Source organism: Rhyacophila brunnea, unplaced genomic scaffold, assembly GCF_057557595.1.
Source record: "Rhyacophila brunnea isolate RB1 unplaced genomic scaffold, BYU_Rbru_1.0 scaffold_6, whole genome shotgun sequence".
Taxonomy (NCBI): Eukaryota; Metazoa; Arthropoda; class Insecta; order Trichoptera; family Rhyacophilidae; genus Rhyacophila; species Rhyacophila brunnea.
In genome coordinates, this window is record NW_028233276.1 from 5,451,582 (window position 1) to 5,478,843 (window position 27,262).

Here is a 27,262-nt window from a genome sequence, read left to right on the forward strand (position 1 = left end):
CGATAGTAAAATAATACTCAGCATTCGTCATACCTTTTAATACTGCCATGGCCGGTTGGTTTGTAATCGATTTTATTGTTTAAGAAATTCTTAACTTTGGTTATTATGAAAAAATAATTATACGCAATTTTATAACTGTGGGCGCAGCATGTAAAATATGTTTAAGAAAAAAGCTCTGCTTGCTAGAAGCTTCTAGCAGCGGAATACAAATAAATACTAAGTACCTAAAATTATATATTTTTTAACCTAAATAGAAACATACAATTTTAATAAAATCGTTATAGAGTGTGCGTTGAAAAGTCGCCTATTTATTATTAGCTGTTAATACAAGGCATTCTATAATTATTTGTATTATTAAAATGTATTCTAATAAGTATGAATATGTATATTATTTCGAATGTGATAAAGAGATTTTTTAATATAATTGAATTGTATTAATGTATTTTATATTCAATTAAAAGATTGGGTAGAAGTCTGTTTACTGGGAGCCATGCGGGAACAGTGGCCATTTTCATAGCCGATTTCAGCAAAATTTATGAATTCAAGAATAATAACCTAACCTAGTGGTCGGCTAATCGCGGCTCGCGAGCCACATGTGGCTCTTTGGCCCCTTGAGTGTGGTTCTGCCACAAATGACCACGTACACGCTAAAACAGTCAAAATGTCTTCGAATATAACCAACCAGCAGGCCGAAGATCTTAAATTGGTTTCAGCTTTATCGATAGCAGTTAACGAGTCTTGTAACATAAATGATACAGCACAAGTTTCACGTTTTGTACGATTTATTTCATCTACATGTCCTAAAGAAGAACTTGTAGGATTATTGCTACTCAAATGTCAAACACGTGGAGAGGATATTGCAAAATGCTGTAATTGAGTGTATGGAAAAACATCATATTCCACTCGATAAAATTGTGTTAATTTCAACAGACTGCGCGTTAAGTATTACTGGCCTAAGAAAAGGGGTTGTTGCTATTTTGAAAGACAAAAAATTACGAGATACTTGCTTACCATTGCATCATTCGCCAAGAAGAGCTTTGTGCGCAGACATTTGCAAAGTTATGGAATTGGCAATTAAGATTATCAACTCTATTATAGATAAAGCTTATGGATAAAGAATTATGGAGCTCTAAATTTGAACATCTCTGTGCTGATATGGACATATTGGAGAAAAACAAATGTGAACGTGTTTCACAGCACAAGTTTAGTAGTCTATTTTGAAAGTCCTGGAGAAGGAAGACATGATGATTTTTAATACCTGGAATAGTATTCCTGACCCATATGATCAGTTGAAAAATCTAGCGTTTGCTGTTATTTCCCTTTCCGGTTCTACATATCCATGCGAACAGTCTTTTTCAAGCATGAACCTTATCAAGAGTAAATTGAGAAGTCGTCTTATTGATGAGAACCTGGAATCGTGCCTAAAATTAAAAACAACAACATACAAACCTGACTTACCCAAACTGTTCAAAGAGATGCAAGGCCATTGTTCACATTAAGTGTTTGTCAGTCATTGTCATGACTTAATTTTATGGATACCATGGTTACAATTTAATTATTATCAATAATTAAGATCATTATTAAGAATGATTTCACGTAAACAGTGTACCTACATATAGTAAGATTAAAAAATTTGGCTCTCAAAAGAAATCTCAATCGTTGTACTGCTGATATTTGGCTCTGTTGTCTAATGAGTTTGCCGACCACTGACCTAATCTAACCTAACAAATAATCCAGTATATTGGCTATTTTCAAAATTTGTTTGCCGCTGGCTTCCACTAAATGGGCAAGAATTAACAATTATTGTATTAGGTAGGTGCCTGAAATCGTTTTAACTCATTCGCTGCTGACTAGATAATGACTTTTTAATTACCACCTTTAAAATGCACTTAATTACATCGATCGACTGCCTGGTCATTACGCGCCAGGTGTGTCTTCAGCGTCCAAAGTATTAATTTACATGTATTTTTGTTTCGATATGCCTCTGCTAATTTAAATTTCATTCCGTAGTAATCAAATACATACTAAAGGAATGAAGTTGAAGAATTATATTAATAAATAAACATATTTTATTTGGTTTTTATTGTAATATTGTACACATCTTGAATTTATAAAATCTACTTAATGTTTGGGTTCGTATTAATAAATGAACCATTGAAATAATTGTTTTCATATAATATAACATATTCAAATTATAGAATATGAGATTTTTCTAGCAAAAAAACAAATTTTACATTTTAATACCTTATATTTTGTAAGCACCAATATGTTTTAGTCCAGGGCTTCTTTGAGGTAAAATGCGGTCTTGGAGAGAGTACCCTGGTATCTATGGCTTAATAACTTTAATAATTATATTATTGGAGACGTACTACGGTTTTTCCTCTTACCTTTGAACAACGGCACTTCAAGAAAATGAAAATCCATTTGTTATCAGTTACAACTCAGAAGTGAATCAAAAAGAGAATACAACGCATGGACAAGATACAAACCTGTGTATATGAATATTTAAATATACTTCACTGAAGCTATTTTTCACTATTTATTTAGAACATTGAAATCTGTAATTTTAACATTTTATCAATAACTTATAATTAGTTGTATTTTGTATCTATTGTTTTTTCTCGTCATAATAGAACGAGTCACAGTAAAATCAGCCAAAGCTTACTTGAGTGCGTACCTTAGTCTTGGGTATCTGCAGTTGAGACATTTCCAGGCAAAAAAACTCCTGATGCTTTACATTCAAACGTAGTGATTTTTTTGCATTTGTTTAATGCCGAATGTGATGCGGGGAGGCTTGATTTGAAGGGGATATGTTTGCGTTTTTTTTATCGCATATTAAATTTATTCATAAAGCAAGTGAACGTTAAATTTAATGCGTATGGTCATTTACTATATACATAAAATATATCAGTGATATACATAAGTGGTGAAGAATGGTTGTTGAAGGTAGGCAGGGTGTGGTTACTAAAAGAAAATTCTAGGATAGCCACAATATGTACAGTAGGTACTTGAATTGTAATTTTGTTCAGTTTCAGTATTTTATTGAACAAAAAATATTAAATTTTACTTGTTTATAATAAATATTTCACGAAAAAAGATAATAAAGTATATATAAATAATTACAAGATAAAAAGATTTTTTTATGTACAACGTTTTTAAATTTTCTGTTGAATTATTATGCTCAATATGCTCAAACCTGTAGGTACTTAATATGAAGTAAATATAAAACAAACAAACAAACAAATATAGAATACTGAAATGTAATTTAGACATTTCATTTTGATTTCCATAGTAACGCACGTATAAATTAATAATTTAGTTGCAAAAACCACCCCCTTAGCAACCAATAATAGTCTTTTACTTTTTACGGATTTTTCTGAAATAACTTTTCATACATAACAGAATTAAATAAAAATGAATTCAATTCTACTTAAAGATGGCTAAAAGTATTAAAAGAATGCATTGGCATCGTGTTCTGATATATTCTAAAAGTTTTAAATGTCTAGCTAATCGGGAAGTTAGTTAAAAATCGATTGCAATATTTGTACTGGACAAACAAGAATACGATCTAATAAAAACGTTGTGAAAAGTAATGCTTAGCCCCGATTCGAATTCGGGATTGAACATTCTACTATTTCAGTAGTTCAGCATTCTGTTGACGAGACCATTTTGCATCAAATCCAGCGCGAAAAAAAAATGATTATTATAATATTATAAACATGTAAGGCTTTTATACCTAAGTCTCCAGTTTTGACATAGTGCGCGTGTGTTTTTTAAAATAGGTGTGTAATCGTTTGTTAATGTTGTATGCGTGAAATATACCAGATTAGATGAACCCTTTGATATACCTAGCTCGTTGAGTATTAGTGGAATTGCTACGTACCGTCTGATTGACCAAGTTCACAATCAATTTATATTGCATAGGTACCTACAGATCACAAAACAGATTAAGGCCATACCTCAGTTGAGACACGGTCTAAAAAGATCGTCACTAGGCGATGCGTGGATTGCGGGTCGCGGGTGCAAATAAGGCATGTCAAACCAAATATAATTTGTCTTATAAATCCAACATGTGTCCATTTAATGTTCTGTTTATTGTTTTATCAGTAACAATAATAATATATTCATTGACATGTTCTCTTTTTAAAGTAAATGGGTAACGTTTTAAGTCATCTTTACACGATTTAAGAATTATTACGGCCGTCGCCATCACGAAGCAAAATGACGTGCTTCCAGCTCTACATTCTCTCTCCGAATGGGAGCGAGTGCAAAATTTCGTCGCGCCTATGGTTGAAAATTATTTGCCGTTTCACTGATGAATCACCTTAATACATAGAATTTCGATAGGGTGTACTCCAATAGACTACATTTGACGCAGGGTTTTGAATGTTTAAGTGTCCTACGAAAATGAGCCATATATTATAGACGTGCAATAGTGTATGTTGCAACCTTCAAATTCACCAATATTGAATGAGTTTCAGTGCATAAATGAGAGGAGTTGTCAGAACGAAGGACAAACGTATTCTTAACACGTGTTTAAGTGTATCCCATATTCTTCCACACTCGAGATCGCTTGCTTGCTACTTCACACCTGTTAGGTATTTCAGTTTCCATTATTTCTGAGTTCCCTGCTACAGACAAAACGTCGTTGGCAAAAAGCTATTATTAATGTAATTAAAAGTATTTTTTATCACATTCATTTGAAGAAATGGTAATAGTAATATGTCTTTTATATTAGTAATTTAATTATATTAGTAATTTCATAATAGTAATAATGGTAATATGTCTTTTCATATGAGATGATTCAGGAAAATTAACTTGTACTATGTAAGCGCGAACATTATTTCATCTAATTGCTTTTGAAACATTAAAAATACCGTGAAAAAGGGTGCCGGAACGCCATTTCACCGCGTTACATGACAAAAAAGCCCCGGTTACATAATATTAATTATAGGACACGTAGTATGATTGCGCTTAATTAAATTAAAATTATTATGTATGCCAAACTATTTTTGATTAATACTAAGCACTAGCAATACATAAAATAGTATGGCAACACATATTAAATTGACATTTGAAGGATGGCGGACAAAACAGAAAATGACAAAACAGAACAGTGACAAAACAGAACAGCCAGGGGAAAATGAAACATTAATTTTTGTGGAATCTATTTAGGTCAGGTTTGGTTAATATTTTGTTGTACCTAGTCACCCAATCATTTTGAACATATTGTATTGATTAAGTTTTTTGAGGCTTTCTAGCGATTTGGAATGCAGAAATTAGGTATATAGTTTGATTTATTATGGCGGATTGAAAATCTGTGCTATTAAAAATCTATCAACATAGAGATAGGACAATTTCAATAATAAATTTATATTTTTCCTGAAAGGTCATAGTTATATTTATCGTTGCTCTGTTTTGTCACTGTTCTGTTTTGTCATTTTCTGTTTTGTAATATTTTTCTGTTTTATCATGTTCTGTTTTGTCTCTGTTCTGTTTTTTAAATATTCACCTAGTTTGTAGTCTTTGCCACTGATTTATTATATAATATCCAGTGACGTCCCTAGACAAAATGCCGCCCCTAGGCAGCGCCGAAATGCCGCTCCATTTTTATACAGTATTTTTCATCATCCTTTCATGACTCCAGTAACTAAGAAATGTGTTATATGGATACATTAATAACAAAATATATACCCACTAAAACATACAAAATTAAATTAAAAATATTTTTCCCAAAAAGTGGGGATTTTTTTGATGTTGGTACCTACCTAATTCTTACATGTCATTTTTTAAATACATTAATTTATTCTGTCTTGAGGAATTAAGGGCGATCCTTGTCGCTTTTCTTATTCAGAAAACTTGGCAACATTTGTAAAGATACTATTTTTTAGCCTGATATCGCAAAGGTTAAAGCACTATTAAATCGATATAATGATGGCGCGACACTACGATACAGACTAAAATCGTTGACATCTTTAGTTTTGACGGCAAACGCAATTTCCATGCGCACTGGTTAATTGTCAGACTGTAATTATTCGCAAATCTGCACGTGTCGTTTCTGGCCACCAAGGACGTCGAAGGGCAACGGAAGTGAACTAGACATTGCGAACGCAACAAAAAAATACAGTCATATTAAACCTTTTATGTTAATTAATAAATTTTGTTTCCAACCAGTGAGCTGAATTTTTTAATGGAAAGATATTTTCGTTATTACTAAATTTGTAGCTATTTCTAGGGCTTAGTGTCAAACAACACTATCTACAAAAGTGCAACTTTACAGGAGAGCCAAAAATCGTTATTTTAGATTCTTGTAACTCAACAAGGGAAATGTTTATTTAAAACCTAATGTTAATATTTTATAATTTATTGTGTATTGTACATTTATCTTGCTTATGATGATGTTAAAATTTATAGGGATAGTTTTAAAAAAAATATGAAAAGAAGGGTAACTTATGTAGTTAGCGTTAAACTTTACTGACGATTTAATAAGAAATTAGAAAAGATTGACATAACTTTGTTTGACTATCATGTAGCCGTAAATGTAAAATAATGTTATCTCAAAAAAAAAAAAAAAACACTTTTTTGTAGATAACGTTGTCTGACTTTAAGCACTCATATACCAAATTATTCTGCTCAATTTGCCGCCCTTCGAGTAACTGCCGCCCCAAGCGACGCTCACTATGCCTACCCCCACGGGACGTCACTGATAATATCAATGGGTAAAAGACGAATTCAAATATGAGACATGACAGTCGAATGATATATCGCCAATGTACAAAGGAATTTTTAGGTCTACCATGACTCTACCAGTAAAATACAAATTCCTCCAATAGGTTACGTCGTCAATCGAACTCGAGACATTAAAAGGCCGGACCGTAAAATTACGCGACCTGGATCCAGAGATGTCATATTAAAACCGCTCCAACCCATGTCATAATAATAAATAATAATATTAATTTTTAACTTACGCCAGCGACGCGCCGTGTAGTTCTGCTTGGGAATGCTATTCAAATACCTATTGGATATTTCTTGGATCGGAAGATAAAAATCTTGCCGTAAATCTTCAGGCTTGGGGTTAACGCCAGTGTCACACAAAACAGCATCAAAGAGGAGGAAATCTGTTATTCTATGTAAGATCAAATTCAAGTCTTACTTATTTTACCACGTTTTTCTTAGGTCGTATTCTTATTTTTTTCAGGTGATTGTTTATCCAGTACAAATCTTGCAATCGATTTTTAACTAACTTCCCAACTAGCTAAACATTTGAAACTTTTAGAATATATCAGAACACGACGCCAATGAATTCTTTTAATACTTTTAGCCATCTTTAAGCAGTATTGAATTCATTTTCAGTTAATTCTGTATTGTATGGAAAGTTATTTCAGAAAAATCCGTAAAAAGTAAAAGACTATTATTGGTTGCTAAGGGGGTGGTCCTAGCAACAAAATTATTAATATATACGTGCGTTACTATGGAAATCGAAATGAAATTTCAGTATTCTATATTTTTTTGTTTGTTTGTTTTTTATTTACTTCATATCAAGTAAAAGTTTGAGCATATTGAGCATAATAATTCAACAGAAAAATTAAAAACGTTGTATATAAAAAGTTTTTTTTATCTTTTTATTATTACCTAATAAAATTAAAGAAAATGCATTTATCGTAATCGATATTTGGACTTCCATCGCGTGATCCCCCCCCCCCCTACTTTGTCGGTTTGTCGAATAGACCAAATGTCAAATGTTCAGGAGACGAAAACAGTTTTCATTATCCTATATTTAAATAAATGGAGGTATTTAAATTGTTTTTTTACAGCATGTGAATGCTGTATTCATTAAAAAGTAATTGAAAGAAAATTATGGTTCTGGTCCATTTAGATACAAAAAATCATTCTGCATTAAAAGGTCGATTTCGACAAAAACAGATATTCGATAAACCAATCCTATAGCGACATTATGACCTATCTTTTCAGAGGCCATTCGCATTCATACATCTTAGAGTAGTGAAGGGTGGAGATAGGCTATTAAGATTCTATATAAATAGTGCACACTAAACTTTGTCAGTCAAACGTATTTGTTTTCATTGAACTAAGACTTACAATATGTAGATAATGCTTTTTAGTTTTTAAAATTCAATTAAACCTTGTCTTATTCAAGCCATAGTAGATAATAGTCAAAAAATATTTGTTTATCTATAAAAATTATGCCATTAAATCATACATCATTTTAGATATTTTATTGATAATAAAATCTATAGTACCTATCTACTAATTTCTTTTATTTTGTTAACTGTCAATTCATGGTGGAACTGCATTGTATTGTTGTTTTAATTTAATAAAACGCAATTTTTTTTGTAGTACTTATTCAACTTTTAATCAATAGATTAGGACCGATTTCGTCCGCTTCAGAGGGACATTTTCAAGTCAAGTTGAAAATGTCCCTCTGAGGCGGACGAAACCAGTCCTAATCTATTGATTAAAACAGGAATAAGTACTACAAAAAAAATGCGTTTTATTAAATTAAAACAACAATATCTACTAATTTGACAACCCTTTATAATTGATATCGTATTGTACTGCAAATACAACCGATGGTTTAACGCTTTCGCTGCTGAATAGATAATGAGATTTTAATTGCCCCCTTTAAAATGCACGTTAATTACATCGATCGGCCGCCTGGTCATTACGCGCCGTGTGCGTCTTCCGCGTCCAAAGTATTAAAAAAAACGGTACAAGTCGGTTATGGGGAATGCAGCGGCAAACGCATTTTTAAAATAGCCGATATACTGGTTTATTTGTTAGGTCAACCTAACATAAACTAACCCAACCTAACAAATAATCCAGTATATCGGCTATTTTCAAAATGTGTTTGCCGCTGTATTCCCCATAACTAGGGATTCCAATCCCGGGATCCCGAGCTATTCTCAATACATATGAATCCCGGGATTGATAAACATAATCCCGGGATTTCGGGATTGATTTTTTTATCATTTTTTATGGAAAATAAAATAAAAGCGAAAATATAACAGAAAAAATACTTTCAATAAAAAATAACTACATTAGAAATAAACTGAGTTTGAATGAAGTTTGATTTATACCCATGTGTAGGTTGCCGATTCATTTTATTTTTTCACATAAATTATTAAAAATGAGAAAGATTGGAAAAAACAATGCTTCGCACTTTTAACAAAGTAATTCCACCATGATATCACACGTTTTACGGCAGTTTCATATTTGGCTGACTAATTAGATTTATGAAGCGGAAAGGCCATAAGTACGCCATGATTGCCGCGGTGGCCGCGCGGCATAAGCGTTGGACTACAAAGCCGTGGGTCCCGGGCTCGAATCCTGGGTCTGGCAAGTACAAAAAAAATTGTTTTTCAATTTGTGTGTGTCAGGGTATGGACCTAATAGGTTGAGCAAGTGGCTGACATCCATTTCTCGTGAAAAACAAAATCTGTCAATACAAACCTCCACTCTGTGGAGGCCCATATGATCCTATCAGGATCGGACATGGTCGAAAAAAAAAAAAAAAAAAAAAATTTAAATCTCGCTAATCCATTCATTATGTCTTTACTATCAGAAACAGCAATCTCATATTAAATTCACATTATTATTTATATTACAATAATATTTACTCCATTAAACTTGTGTATTTCCAAGATTGAACGTATACAATATTAACAATAAATGTCTTAAATAGTATAAATTATACTAGATTTATTTTTGACCGATTTTATCAATGTTATTTGTAAATATAAAAATTTTATATTAACAATGGAAAAAAATGCCAATCCCGGGACCAGTCCCGGGATCCCGGGATTGTCGAATTGTAATCCCGAAATCCCGGGATCAGAATTTTGGCTCGGGATTGGATTCCCTACCCATAACTGACTTGTACCAAAAAACTGTTCGGTATAATATGTTGTTATATTTTGTAGTGTGTTTGGTGTATTCAATATTTCATGTTACCTGTTTTTATTAATTACTTCATACTTTTACTGTGTATCGTGGAACATTAGCTAATCTCTGTTATGCCTTAATACTGTTTCTGAATTAATTAAAATAAAATAAAATGATCTAATAATATTAACATGAAATCAACGCCTCCCCGTGAGAATTCAGTCGACTCCACTGGTACTAAAACCCCAGGACGGGGCTTTAAAGAACGATGGCTTTATTTTTGGGACCTTTTGTGGCAGGACAAGCCGCTTCTATCGTCTTATGAAGTCGTACTACTGCTCAGGACATATAATTCCATTTATCTTGCCTGGATACTTTAACAGTGGGCATCCATTTATTTGTTTTACTTTCTAGTTCTTAAATTATGTTTTGTATACACCCAATAGTAAAGGAACGTGTTGGTTATTATAATATTCAAGCATCGTAATATTTTCAGATCAATATTGAGTTTCCGCGATGGAAAGGTTGTTTGGGTCTCGGATTCGTATCCCGGGTCTGGAAAATTCACGTTTATGTGTATTTACTGTCTTTGAACCCATAAAATGGCCTTATAATATAATTCTAATGGATTTAAGTATTGTACTATTCCATTTGAGTCGTTTTTTGTGACACGAGTTTCGCCTTTCGGCATCTTCAGGCACTGTGTACACTCACCAAAAGGCAAATAAACACTGACCACGAATACTATTAACTCGAACTCATAACAAATCAATAATTTAAAATCGTTTACACCTCTTGAGTGTAGTATTTGTATTGTTTATAATTACTAATGATCTATTATTAGGTTTTGACGAGCGGCATATTAATAATTTATCAAGTGTATTATTTTTGATAGGGTGGGGGTTTTTTACAAACACTTTAACTGTTCATAATTTGTTTGTTATATTTTGATAGGTAGGTATTGGAGTTTTTACCTACTTTATTGTATTGATTTAGAGTGTTATGAGAAGTTAGAGTTAATAGTATTCGTTGTCAGCGTTTATTTGCCTTTTGGTGAGTGTACACAATGCCTGAAGATGCCGAAAGGCGAAACCCGGGTCGCAAAAAACGACTCAAATAGAATAGTATAAAACTAATATCCATTAGAATTTAAATAAATTCAAATTCCATCAAGTACCTTCGGTCGATAGTATTAATATTATAATATAATATTTAGGAAATGACTATCATCAATTTCTCGTACACAATATTAATTAACCTCTTCTTGGGGCGGCCAATATCCACATCGGATTGTAATAGCGTCAATTAAAATAAAAATCATCATTTGATACACATAATATAACAAATAAAAAAAAATATTAAATAGTACTTCATCACTATCAGCAGGGGTTGATCCGGTGTTGAATGAAGGCCTTGTCAAAGTTCATTCTAGTCTTTTTGCCACGTAATTCAACTGCTCTTGGTGTGTTCAACAATGTGTCTCCAAGCTCACTGCATGACTGCCTTTTCTGATAGATATTCACTCGCTAAATGACATGTTTGGCCTATTACCATTACGTCAGTTTAACGACCTATACTGCATCACAAATATTTCTCACCACTTGTCTTATTTTATGATCTCAATTATTGAGAGATTTTATTTTATTGTATTTATTAAGGGAACAAACAGTTACATATTGATTATAAAAATTTAAAATATAATAATGAAAAGTTATTGCAACCAGCAAAGTTTCCATGTATACGTTATAATATAGTTAAGCCTAACAAGATAGAGAGTAAGAATAACATAAATATAAAGAAATTACATAAGAAAATTACATGAAAAAAATGAGGAAGAATAATGAATAATTAAATTATATACAAAAAAAGTAACATGAAAAAAATATAAATATATATTATATAATTTAGAAAAACACTAACTGAGAGAGTATATCACAACCAATAGAAAAAAAAAATTTGAAAAAAGTAAGCCAACCGGTCGGGAATCGAACCGGCATCTCCAACGGGTAAACGCCCCAAACTCGTCGCATTCAACCATTATGCTACGGAAGACATACTAATGACGACAATATTTAAGCTATTGGCTATTAAATACCTACCACTCAGCGCTCTTCGAAATCATGTTACTTTGGCAATCGATTTTTGTTTATTAAATCAAAGTAGTAATTTTCTAAATTATATAATGTTCAATAATCAGAATGATATATTCTTAAATCTTGTGAATTATTCGTTTGAATAAAAGAAATAGTTAATTAAAAAATAAATATATATATCTATTTATACAAAATTTTAGAGATAGCGCGTTTAAATGAAACAGGTGAATTATTAAAAGGATCAACGGTGGAGAAATACATATTATAATTTAAACAAGAGCGCCGAATAAAATAGTGTTGTGCATAATTAGAACCGCTACGACTGATATGGTACAGAGTTTGGTTTCGCGTAAATCTAGATGGACAATGGAAACCTACCCTCTCGAGTAGGTTTGGCGAGTCAACAAAACTATTGATAATTTTAAAAAGAAAATATTGATCAGATATAGAACGTCGACTTTCCAAAGATGGTACCATAAAAGTTGCAGTTCTTATGTAAAGTAGTCCAAAAATCAATATTCTTTTGAATCACCTGAAAAGTAGTGATATCAGAATAATCAACCCTTTTCATTCGCAAATGTTGACATGATTACTGATATTATAAAACCGGGAAATTAAAATATATATTTCACCTTCAGTATAATTTTATAAGATTTCATTACTTCAGTATTAAGTCAGTAGCCACGTCTATGGAAAAGATTTATACATACATTTTAATTGACCACATCAACAGTGTAACTGTCAACTACTCTGTGAGCGACAAGAAAAGGGGGACAAGTCTAAAAAAATTAGCTGAATTAGCTTATTCATAATGTAAGGTATAGTAGAAACGACACGAGTGGAATCAGCGCAGCTGAGTTATTATATGTCAAATATAACAATAATAATTATTATATATGAAATATATGCAACGCATGAACTGACTATCCTCACAAGACGTCACTGCGCGCAACCACTAGGTAATGCGAGCTGTACCTACCAACTGTGATATTATAATATTAATTTTAATGTTCCCACCAATATCACTCGTAACTCTACGGTCTTCAAGATACCTCGTCGCAGGACAGATGTTATGTTTCATGATGCTGTGTATCGTGCGATTAACTTATTTGATGGCACCATAAAGGTTGATTTATTTTGTATTAACTATTTAATGTTTGTGGATGTGTTAAATAGGTTAAATTTATAATTGTATATATTATCATGTTTCTTTAATATTTACATAAACACATGCTGTCTTTTCTACATTCTTGTTGTAGTAGTTGTTATTTGTAATTAAGATATTTTTATAATTTTGTATTTATTATGTATTATGGCGCATTGGCCAATCGCTGTAATGCCGTAATACTCTTTTTCTAAATAAATAAATAAAATATTATCCTTGTCACGTGTGAAAATAGGACGATTCCGTTGGTATGACCAAGTACAATGTCCTTCACCCAAAAGCGTTTTTTTAACAGACTTTAAGGGAAAGTGATGATTGGGAAATCTATACTGTGGTAATGGACTACATGGGAAGAAACAAAGAATCCGATGCATATAAAGGAACGTAAGTCAGGTAGAGGAGAGTGTTGATGCTTCCTCGTGGCGGCCATGACCCATAATGGGCTGTAATAAAGACAATGATATAAGATATAAAAACTAGTGAGATATGTAGCCCAAGGCTCGGCGATACTGAGTGACTGGTATGGAGTGACTGTTACACGATCAATATAAAAGCGTAGTGAGATATTCATTCAATCGTGATTGCCTATTATTTACTGAACCCCTCACGACTGAATATCCCTGACACTGAGTATCCCATGAATTCGGATGAGAAATGTACTTAAACATAATAAATATTACTGAGGTAAAATTTCTTATTTTCAAGTGGTAATTAGATTCGTGTGAAATTAGTATGCTAAAAATGTATGTACTAAACAATCATATTTTTGCCGCAAGCGTTTCTCACTGAGTAAGCACTAGCCGATACTGCTGACGGCATATGAAAAATGTAAGTACTTCATTCAGTGGGCGAAGGATGACTTTTGGAAAGAGGTAGGCTGTGGAGATCTGATAAAAAGAACACTCTTGTCAGGTATACTAACGAGAAATAAGAAGATAATATGATATTATTACTAATGAACAGGTACACACTAATTTAATGAAACTTCAAAAAACTCACTGACGACATAAAATTGAGCGATCAGTTTAAATTACGTATTTTTTCAAAACATTTAAAAACATCAAAAATCATAACATAAAAGTTCTTTTTATTTAAAAAAAACAGTCGATTAAACACCATAGAAACTATTTTTTTAAATTAGCTAATTATTAATTATTCAGTTTTAGGCTCTGCGATCGGAGCTTACCTTAGTTCATACAATTCGATTGACTGGGCGGGGCTACGAGACGTGAAGTCCATACGAAAAAAATTGAGAATTATTTGAAACATAATCCGACCTTTATTTACGTCAAAACAGATGGCGCGCTGTAGTATATTTTTTAAAACCTTTACAGACTATTTTGTAATTATCTGTGTAATACATTCCTACACATACGGCATCTCTCGTTGGCAAAATAAATTATTTTATAGAATATAATTATAATCAAGTGATTATATAATATAAAGCGATCGAAAGGTTGGAGGTGACCGTGAACAGGCTCGCCGCGAACTCGAAACGTGTGAGTCTTCAACTGAATGCGGCTAAGACCAAATCCATGTGCAGTGCTGCATGCATCGACGCCGACACTCCTCTCCGGGTTTCCGGTCTGCACGTCGAGCTGGTGTCCAGATTCAAATACTTGGGTGCCACGGTTGCCGATGATGGTGGTATTTCTGGTGAGCTTGGAATCCGCATGGGTGTGGCGGGCTCGACATTCAACCAGCTTGGAGTCGCATGGAGGTCAAGGCTGTATTCTGTGAGGACCAAATGTCGTTTGTTTAACGCGTGCGTGCTACCTGTGCTCCTGTATGGCTGTGAGATATGGCATCTTACTAAACTTCAAGAGTCTCGGCTTTTGAGCTTTGAGAATCGATGTCTCAACCGAATCTTAGGGGTACATTGGTACAACCGCGTTACAAACACCCGAGTTCGTGAGCAGACATAACAGCCTTCGGTGATTGAAGTTATCACGAAGAGACGATTTACGTGGCTGGGACACGTATTCCGGATGCCGCCAAAGAGTGCGGCACTTCGCCGTGGCCGGCCCTCCCTCACCCTGCAGCGGTGCTACAAAAGCGACCTACGTGCTGCAGGTCTGACATGGCGGGAGGCGCAAGAGTTGGCGATGGACCGAGGGAAGTGGCGCCAACTTGTGTTTGCCCTATGCCCCAATGTTGGGACGTGACAGGGTGGAAGAAGAAGAAGAAGATTATATAAATAAGTCAATATGCAATTAAAAAACATTTTTCTTAAGAAGGTAGGCTTCAAATAATCGCCTGGTATGGGTTCTTTGCCACTGACACTTATATAAAAATACTTAATTAAAATAATATTTTCACATTCGTCGCAATCATTATTCGCAATCGATTCGTATGTCACGAATTTTACTAAGAAAACAATCTCACAGGACCCGTTGACCGTAATTTCGAACGAGATTTTTTTAATAATAAGTAGTTTTAATATAATATGTTAGGTATGTTTAATTTAAAAAACATTGTTTTTTTCTAAATTTTAAATATTTTCATATTTAAAGATACTTTTTTATTTAATATCGAATCTAGTTTCAGTACATTCACAGTATCGAAGACTCCTTAATAAAGCTTCCTATTTATAGACTATCTGAATAGGTATACGTTCAAATTATGTTTAGTGAAAACTAACATACTGTAGGTACGTAGTTATAAAAAATATAATAAAGCCCAGAAGGACTTAAGAATAATGTTCGTTCCCAAGAATATTTAAATTGATACCTTGAAAATAAAGAAAAAATATTGCATTATAGAAACATCGTATACGTTACAACATGAGAGAGTAAATAATAATATGAGTTATAAAGAAAAATAAAAGAAATGTGACTCACAAACGTCTCGGAATGATAAAACAGTTTACTGCAGGATTAGGGGGACATTATGTTCAGGTCCGGGCGCGACGTTAAATATGAAATATTGCCCTTTTCGTTGTTTTCCTACAAAATGACACAAAAAGGAGCGGAAAAAACGACAGTCTCACACACAGCGCTCCGAACGGCTGGTCTGTACAATGGGAAAGCGATGAGAAACATTTCAAGGCATTGGTATACATAATAATATTACAGCCTTCCGTAGCGTCGAATTGTTTTACGGGGTGATTTTTTTTAACACTACAACAGGCCATTAGGCCCAATGATAGTATTGTAATGAAATAGTAGTGCTGCCACGTACACCCACCGAATCTTATGAGCTTGTTTATCCAGCGGATTTTAGGGAGTCTCCGTGGACTTTAGTGGTACCACTGTATGAGCGACATATCCAGTCCATTGCTATTTCATCTGCTTAGCGACCTCTATCACATCACGTACTTTTTTTCATTTCACATCGCTTCCTTATCCATTGGTTTCTCTTGAGATCTTTACACGTCGATACCTTTTCTCATATTATTACTTCCACAGCGAGTCCTTGGTTTGGTTTATGTCGTTTCATCTATTTATACCCAGACAGTATATACTGCGAAAGTATCTGAAAGTGATTATGTCCACGCAATAGTATTTTCCACGTGGTCCAACGATTAACCTTCGTATGGGAGTATGTGTAATAAACCAATAAATTCAATACTAAAAAATCCTGACAATTCAACACTCGAAAATGGTTTATCGAATAGCCAACGTTTATCAAAGGAAGCTCTAAACCTGTCAGCGTCCTGTATATCCATATTACAAAAACTACAATTGCGTGAGGATTGCTTGCACCGTCTTTACAATTATAACCTCCCCATGTTATTTAGAAGAAGACAAATATCATGGCCTCAAAGAATCTTAGTACATGGTTGCGTTATATCACAATTATTGTTGTTGGCTCTAAATTCTAGGTTTTCAATTTTGAAGCTCTCAGTATGATGACGCTTTGTGTTTCTAACCACGCAGTCAAGCCTTAATAGCTCAGAAATTGAAAGAAATCATATGACTTCAAAAAAGCATAATTTGAAGATCATTTTGAAATGAAAAATTTTACTTGGTAGTTTTCCGAAAATATTCACGTATATTCAATTCATGTCACATAATAATAATATCTACTATTTCTTTTATTCAAACGAATAATTCACAAGATTTAAGAATATATCATTCTGATTATTGAACATTGTTCAATGTTCAATGTTCAATAATCAGAATGATATATTCTTAAATCTTGTGAATTATTCGTTTGAATAAAAGAAATAGTTAATTAAAAATTATTAGCAAGTACAAGAAGTTGCTTAAAAAATATTGGAGAAATTCCTAGACGTCGGTTAGTAATCATTTGTAATAGTAAAATAGCTACCTACTTTGATTTAATAAACAAAAATCGATTGCCGAAGTAACATGATTTCGAAGAGCGCTGGGTGGTAGGTATTTAATAGCCAATAGCTTAAATATTGTCGTCATTAGTATGTCTTCCGTAGCATAATGGTTGAATGCGACGAGTTTGTGGCGTTTACCCATTGGAGATGCCGGGTTCGATTCCTGACCGGTTGGCTTACTTTTTTCAAAAAAGTTTTTTCTATTGGTTGTGATATACTCTCTCAGTTAGTGTTTTTCTAAAATTATATAATGTTCAATAATATCTACCTTGGATGGACAAAAATTTTGACATGTTTATCTGGTGGAGATTGGGTAGGCAAAGTTTATCAGCGCCGCAGGTGAAATAAAATCGTTTCTATAAAATATACTATTAAAAGTGTATTATTCTCCGTTCTTCTATTATCTGCCGCTCAAAAGCAGTAAAAGCCCAGCAGGTCACTGCTTTGTACTTATAAAATAAAAATATAATCGTATTTTTGATCGTATAATAATTTAAATTGCAATAATGGAATATGGACTTATACAACAAATACATAGACCCGAAGATGCTAGAAATTTTAAGTGTTTTTATTATTATGTGAGACTTGGTTTCAAGCTTTAAAAAATAGACGGTAGGTTTCTTTACTAATTACTAAATATAGTACCTAGCCAATATTGACGGAGCTCGAAATAATACCTCAGATAATTTCCTTACAAGATTCTGTGTTGAAATGTTGCGAACCTCTCCTAAAATAGGCTTCGTGCGTCTGTATGGCGTAGTGAAATTAGCTTCGGTCCCATTTGGTCCGCGTGAACCACAAAAGCGAGCTCTGCCGTATAATCGCCTCAAAAAAAAACATTTCGAATCGTTCCTCTCTTTTATTTTCATATTCCCTTTTACATACATAATTTATATAACACAATATATTATTACTTTACACGCTGGAAACTTACTGCTTTGTGTAAATGATGCCAGCTACTTTGTAGAGGTAGCTAATTTAATTACCTACTGATAAAAGGAAAGGTTTTCAGTTAACACTGATAATTCCATTTGAATTTACATGTATAAGAAAATGGCATTTTCCATTTAATTTACAATCTGTTGCACATCATACGGAACACAAAAGTAATAGGAAGGTATAATTATCTAGCGTGGAGAAATATAGGATAAACATAAACACGACGTGTTAAACAATATGATATTTCCAATATTTACGTTCAATAACGTCCCTAGGCAATATGCAGCACAGCGCATCTTTTCTATACACAATATTGATATCGGCAGCTATAACAACAGCTGTTACAATAAGTTAACCGTCTAAGCTCTAAGCAGTCAAAACTGTCTCGCTCTAAAATTTAGCACACCCAAGAGAGGTGCTGTTAAAACATATTATTGTAACAATTACAACTAACTTATTGTAATTGTTACAATAAGTGCTAATACTTCGATACAAAACTACCCTCTATAACTTCCGATAGCAGTCTTTTGTATAGAATAGATGAGCTGATGCAGAATTAGAATGTCTTCCTCTTTCATGTTTAGTCTCAAATTGTTAGAAGCATACATAATATGATGATATCATCATCTACTGAGGATTAGAAATCTATTCTCAAACAGCGGTGGTTTTAGGTACATGGTCCGAAGCGCTGACTAATTTGGAGCCCCCTTATGATTTTTAAAAACGAATATACCGGTACATACTTCTACTGAAGTGACCTCATCTCCGTGTCATGGAAAACAGCCACTACTTTCAATAGTTATAAAATGGTCTATTCGTTGCTTTGTTTGCCGCCCCTTAGCCCTTAGCCCCCTGACTATCCCCATGGTTTGGCACTGTTTATGTCTGTATCATAATTATCCACGAAAGCTTATCACCTAAACACAACGCGCTTCCAATATTGGTAAAAGGTATTTGAAATTTTCATTACATTGTGCTTATTTTAAAGAAAGAAACAATGTATAAGGGGGAATATAAGAGTTTTCCATGTGATAGAGGTCGCCCACTTGATGAAACGGCAATGAGTCAGATATAATATTGTATCTCATAGAGTGGATAACGACTGGACGCAAATGCAGTCATACAATGTTATCCAATTAATAGGAGTTGACTACGTCATGGCCGCCCTAAAACCCACTGAATCGAGAAACTCATCATCGGTTGTTGCATTACGTACGTGATAGTGAAGATTGTGGATATAGTCGAGTGTGAGTTGCTAGGGAAGGTCTTCATTCAGCAGTGTACTGATCCCAACAGGCATGGCCCCCACAAGGGGGGGGCTGACAGGGCTCTAGCCTGGGGCCCGGGTTCAGGAGGGGCCCGGCGTTGCGAGTCGACCAGATAAGTGAGATAAACACACACCACAAATTTGCTTTAATAGCAAAAAAAAATCTCGTTCATTCTCCTTCAATAATGTTATTATTTAAAGTTATGTGGTTGTACGATACAGTTTTAATTGTGTATCGATGCTCGACAACTCCATAATTCAAATGGATGTATTAAAATATACAAAAAAAACACTGAATATAGGTATACATTAATTTTACCGCGTACACTACTGTAGAGCGTCACACTGCCTTTATTCTTAGCGATAGGTAGGGGGCCCGCTTCAGGATGTGGGGTCCATGCCAACAGCTAATGATGATAGTAACTGAAATGTGTTAAAATGTAGTCTTGAGTACTCGCTCACACATAATTATCATACATTTATGGAAATATTATCGAATTTCGTTTTGTTAGTTCACAGTTGACATAAGAGGTCAAATTCTGTTTGTTTTTTTTTTTAATTATTTATATTATTACAAGCGAACTAGATAACCTGAAGAAAGTGAAGAGACCGGTAGTGTTGGCTAGGCCACAGGAAATGCAAATAAGATGAAGGATGTTGACGTCACTACAGTGACAGGGTAGGGAAGTTACTGGTGCCAGCCTTCAGAGCTCAAAAGTTAACTACATTTCAGGATGGTCACGGTCTTTAGCCACGAGGAAATGATCAATAAAATATCAATAATCTCAAATATTTCTATGAATTGAAATGAAAAATTGAACATGTACCTAACCGAACATGTTCAAACTCGTCCATTAATATCATTTTACTCCCTACTTCGATTATAGTTTGTCAATTTATGGCTACGGCCGTATATTGTAGCTTAACCACTGAGGAATGACAAAAAAAATGGCGTATTTCAAAAAAACACTACCTTGTTCTTATGTCAATAATTATTATAAAGCAATCATTATTCATAAAATGTTTATCACACTTGAATGTTCAAAGAGGTAGCTTATAATAAATATCTTTAGAATCATCTTCAAATGTGTTAATCTTGCCGATTTTTTGAATAATAAAATGCCTAATTCTTGTCAAATTTGGGATCACAGATATTATCAATATAATTTTTTATCGTGAATATTTTACAAAAATTATCTCGTAATAAATAATTATACTAATGGTTTCATAAATGCGTTTAAAAATTAATAAACGTAAAAAATCTTAACACCACTGCACAGTTATGTACCGAAATATGACTATATTCTAAAACATTAGAGCGAGAGGTTTAAAAGAATACTATTTTATGTAACAAAAATACTTTATGCAGTCATCAAATGTTTAAAATAACTATAAAGGATAATAAGGCTTCAAAATTATATAAATAGATTATCTACAACGTTTAAGGAGTGTCCAGGATCATGGTTTGAAAATACAATAAAAACTCAATTTTGACCTTCGACGAGCATGTCCCCCCGTCTTGTAAAACTATCAAAGAACACGCGTTTTACTACATTCAGTCAATATTGTTGATAAACAGGATCATGGTTTGAAAATACAATAAAAACTCAATTTTGACCTACGACGAGCATGTGGGCCGTTTTCACACTACGAAGAAAAGGAAAGTAATTGAAGATATTATATTATTATGAGAAATGTTTCGGGTGTCTCTGAATTAATAAAATTCAATCTCTTAATAACCAGTGATTAAACATTTTTCCATTTTCCTTTACATCACAGGTAATATGTTTAATTTCCGTAGTTTTGTGTCATGTCATTGACAATCTTCTAACATAATATTACTTACGAAGAGATAACTGATAAATCAGACCAAATATCGAAGCATCTGAAATAAATCTTTCTTTTCTTAGTTACAATTTCATTTAATGCATTATTTAGGGAAATATAAATCGGCACGTATCATCGTATGCAGTTTTATAATGCAACTAAAATTAGAACTATTATATTATTGTCATGAGAAATCGTGAATAGTGAGTGCATCGTCTGGTCCATGCCGCGATAATCTGACATGATTTATTTTTTCCTGTTGCTATATCTTTTATGACGATTGTAGCTTGCATGGTTTGCTTTGCTTTGGAGGTGATGCTAAGTCTGCAGTGCTGTTGTGTCAACTGGCGGACTAAGGTGACACAATGGGGCAAATCTTTTCAATGAGGTGCCGTGTGCGACTTTTGTCAAGGTGAGATCGCTTTGTTTGCAGTGGCGGAGACATTACTTGAATAATATATTTTTTCATATTTTCTATTAAGTATTAGGTATAATCGACTACTACAATTAATTTAATACTTTAAAGAGAAAGCTCACGTCAGTCGTTTACGAGACATTGCTCAATGCATACAAAAAAAGCTCTCGCACTATCTATATTTTTTGCTCTTCGTCATATTATTGGAAAGTAGACTAACTGCATACATATTTTAAATCTGGAAATCGATTACGATGCATCGCTTAGCAAAAACTACAGGTCGATAGCATAGCATCAATATTAAAAATAATAGATGATTGGCTTATGGTGCACTATGAAACTCGCGTACCCCTTCTGAGTATGAAGGGGGAAAAACTGCACTATCGACAAACATAGTGCGAAAATATTACCATAGTAATCAGTGTCAGTAAATGTATTAGTCGCAACGTGGTTATGTCCACTGTACGTACTCTTCTATAAATCTGTTCGATATTTTTATCAATCTTTGTTTACCAATAATCTACTTTAATTATCAGCTTCATACGTACACTTTAAATATTAAAGTATTCATTTAAATTCTTCATGTATTTGGACATTTCGTTGATGAACTTTAAATTTGTTTATAATATGCAAATAATTACAAGATAAAAAGAACTTTTTATATACCGCGTTTTTAAATTTTCTGTTGAATCATATAAACTTGACAATTCTATGTATTAATAAATACTTTTTTTTTTTACTTGATAGAAATACTGAATAAATATTATAGAATACAAAAATGTCATTTTGACATTTCATATTGATTTCCATAGTAACGCACGTATATATAAATAATTTAGTTGCTAGTACCCACTTACCAACCAATAATAGTGAGTAGTAAATATTACTTTTAATGAATTTTTTCCGAAACATACAAAACAGAATTAACTGAAAATGAATTCAATTCTGCTTAAAGATGGCCAAAAGTATTAAAAGTATGCATTGTCGTCGTGTTCTGATATATTCCAAAAGTTTCAAATGACTAGCTAGTCGGGAAATTAGTTAAAAATCTTCAATCGTCCAATACAAATCTTAGACAAATAAGAAAACATTTGTACTAGACACACAAGAATACGAGCTAATAAAAACGTAGTAAAATGACACTTCCTATCCACTTAGCCAGTCATAATCAGAGCTTATAATATGTAATCCCTGCCTTATCCTAAAATATTTAACCTATAATGTAATTTAAAAGTACGTTAGTACATTTTAAACTTAACGAAAATGCCCTTCTACGGCGGACTAAACCGGTCCAAATTTATTTAATAAAAGTGGAATAACTATTATTTTTTTGCGTTTTATTAAATTAATCAATAATACAATGCAGTTCCACCATAAATTGACAGTTAACAAACATAATAAAATAATTAAGGGGGGACATGCTCGTCGATGGTCAAAATTGAGTTTTTATTGTATTTTCAAACCATGATCCTGGACACTCCTTAAACGTTGTAGATAATCTATTTATATAATTTTGAAGCCTTATTATCCTTTATAGTTATTTTAAACATTTTATGACTGCGTGAAGCATTTTTGTTACATAAAATAGTATTCTTTTAAACCTCTCGCTCTAATGTTTTAGAATATAGTCATATTTCAGTACATAACTGTGCAGTGGTGTTAAATTTTTTTACGTTTATTAATTTTTAAACGCATTTATAAAACCATTAGTATAATTTATTACGAGATAATTTTTGTAAAATATTCACGATAAAAAATTATTTTGATAATCTCTGTGATCCCAAATTTGACAAGAATTAGGCATTTTATTATTCAAAAAATCGGCAAGATTAACACATTTGAAGATAATTCTAAAGATACTTATTATAAGCTATGTCTTTGACCATTCAAGTGTGATAAAAATCTTATGAATAATGATTGCTTTATAATAATTATTGACCTAAGAATAAGGTAGTAATTTTTTGAAATACGCCATTTCTTTTGTCATTCCCCAGTGGTTAAGCTACAACATACGGCCATAGCCATAAAATGACAAACTATAATTAAAGTATGAAGTAAAATTATGTTAACGCGCGTGTTTGAACATGTACCTAACGAAATTTTTTTTTTATTTTTTTTTAAACGGTACCTACATGTTCAAACACGCGCGTCAATATCATTTTACTCCCTACTTCAATTATAGTTTGTCAATTTATGGCTACGGCCGTATGTTGTAGCTTAACCACTGGGGAATGACAAAATAAATGGCGTATTTCAAAAAAACACTACCTTATTCTTAGGTCAATAATTATTATAAAGCAATCATTATTCATAAGATGTTTATCACACTTGAATGTTCAAAGACATAGTTTATAATAAATATCTTTAGAATCATCTTCAAATGTGTTAATCTTGCCGATTTTTTGAATAATAAAATGCCTAATTCTTGTCAAATTTGGGATCACAGAGATTAGCAATATAATTTTTTATCGTGAATATTTTACAAAAATTATCTCGTATTAAATTATGCTAATGGTTTAATAAATGCGTTTAAAAATTAATAAATGTAAAAAATCTTAACACCACTGCACAGTTATGTACCGAAATATGACTATATTCTAAAATATTAGAGCGAGAGGTTTAAAAGAATACTATTTTATGTAACAAAAATACTTCATGCAGTCATCAAATGTTTAAAACAACTATAAAGGATAATAAGGCTTCAAAATTCTATAAATAGATCATCTACAACGTTTAAGGAGTGTCCAGGATCATGGTTTGAAAATACAATAAAAACTCAATTTTGACCTTCGACGAGCATGTCCCCCCTTAATCTGTTGTATTTTTCAAATTGTAAAAACCGTTCGCTATGGAAAACACTTATAAAAAGAAAGCCTATGGTAGAATGATACAGAGTGAATGGTTAGTCAATATGATCATAGTTTAAAATAATGTTTTACCTTCTTGAGAAAAAACTGCGAGATTCAAACCAACAATCGTATGAAGATATCTAGATGATAGCATAGTAAGTTTTTGTTATATTTAAAATATAATATTAAATAAGTAACCACCACATTGTCGCTACGCTACTGTGATATCATTTTACCTGTGCAAGAGTAAAACTGTATGCGCTTGTATCAAAGGTAGTATTGTATTATTTGTCAGAAAGCTTTATTCTTATTGACGGATATTCACTTTTGTCAATGACACGTTACCAGACCGTGTAGTTTTCAACATGGGGGTATTTTAGCGAAAATAAATCAATAACTCGTATTAGCTGCCTGCCTACATATTATATATTAGTATAACAGCAATAGCGATTATTTAAAGCCTACCTTCTTATGAAAGATACCTTTTAATTGCAAATTGACGTATTTACATAATCACTTGTATTCTATAAAAATAATTTTATTTTCCAACGACATCTTTTGTATATGTAGGAAGGTTTAAAAAAAAATATGCCACAGCGCGCCATCTACATTTAACGTATTTATCGGATTATTCAACGAGGAATGCTGATGTTTTTTTGTATGGACTTCTCAAAATTTCTATCGCAATGTGTGCAAGTAGGCTCCGATGGCTAAGACTAAGACTTTCGCGCCTAATATTATGGTTTATGACTGCCTTGTCCAAAATAATTAATCATTAGATAAAAATGGCTTTCAATCCCATATAAATAAATACTTATAGATTGTTTTTAAAAATAAACATAAATTTTACCTAATGATGTTTAATACCTATCTATAAATGTTTAGATAAATACACATTTTAAGCTCATCGCTCAATTTTATGTCGTTAGTGAGCTATTGAAATTGCATCGAATTACTGTATCGCTGTCATTAGTGTGTACCTATTCATCAGTAGTAATATCGTATTATCTTCTTGTTTCCCGTAAGTATACCTGACAAGTGTGCTCTTTTTCTCTGTTATCCACAGCCTAGGTGCCAACAAATAACCGATGCTCCCGATTTCTAAGATAGATAGTAATAATACAAAAAGTTTATATTATCTTTCTATCCTACAAACTCTACAGTATTTTCTGTTACAAAATAATATATGATACGTATCTACTAGGGCTATAAACATCTGTGAAAACAATAATAAGGACCCATTGTGATTTGTGAATATTACATTTCTATTCATATTTCATATCTTCCGTCTTATGGACTTAGCAAATATTTGTTCAGAGGTGAATTGAGTCATATCCGTCTCTAAATATATACGCATAATTGTATTATTTCAGATGGAAATGTCTTTATCGCCCACGACTATTATTCATTCATATGGACACCTACATATTTGGTGATAAGTGACAAAGGTATTTTTAGAGTGTCACTTATCACTAACTAACCAGGTTATCATATTTTTGGATTTAGACAGTTCTGTTTTAAGAAGGATGTTACTGTAATTTTAAGTAAGCAGTTATCAGTGACAAAGACTCCTTAATCGATTTACTGATTGAACGGAAAACTTTATATTTTTCACCTAAAGAATTCGAAACGTTTTTAATTTTATTAATGGTATTTAGTTGTGAAAATAAAATTACCATAGTGGAAATTTTATGGTAATATGCAATATTGTAAATACTTTAAAATTTAACGCATACCTACTTAGTTCATTATAATGACCCATGATCTTTTAATGTGTTAATTTGATATTTATATAAATTCGAATTGACTCTATTTTTCTCGTATGTCAGTGTGTATTTGCTATAAGCGAGTGGAGATGATAGTACATAGTTTCAAAACGAATGTCAAATGGAATAGTGCAAATCGTAAGTAAATTAGAATGTAACCTGAATGAAAATACGTTTTAATTAAACGATTGCTAAAAAATATGTAATGATCATAAATGAGGAGTGAAAATACGTTTTTAAAATGTCTCTACCCGACAATACCACTAAATTATCATTTATTAAAAACGTAGATAGCATACGAATGACATTAGTATTGCTACGTTCATTTGTGTTTGATAATCATGTAAAATATTAATGCTATCGACTAGGGAATCCAATCCCGAGCCAAAATTCTGATCCCGGGATTTCGGGATTACAATTTGACAATCCCGGGATCCCGGGACTGGTCCCGGGATTGGCATTTTTTTCCATTGTTAATACAAAAATTTTATATTTACATATTATTTTTTTTTATATATATTTACATATAACATTGATAAAATCGGTCAAAAATAAATCTAGTAAGTAATTTATAATATTTAAGACATTTATTGTTAATATTGTATATCTACGTTCAATCTTGGAAATCCATAAGTTTAATGGAGTGAATAATAATAAATATATATATAAATAATAATGTGAATTTAATACGAGATTGCTGTTTCTGATAATAAAGACTTAGTGAATGGGTTAGCGAGATTTAAAATAGTA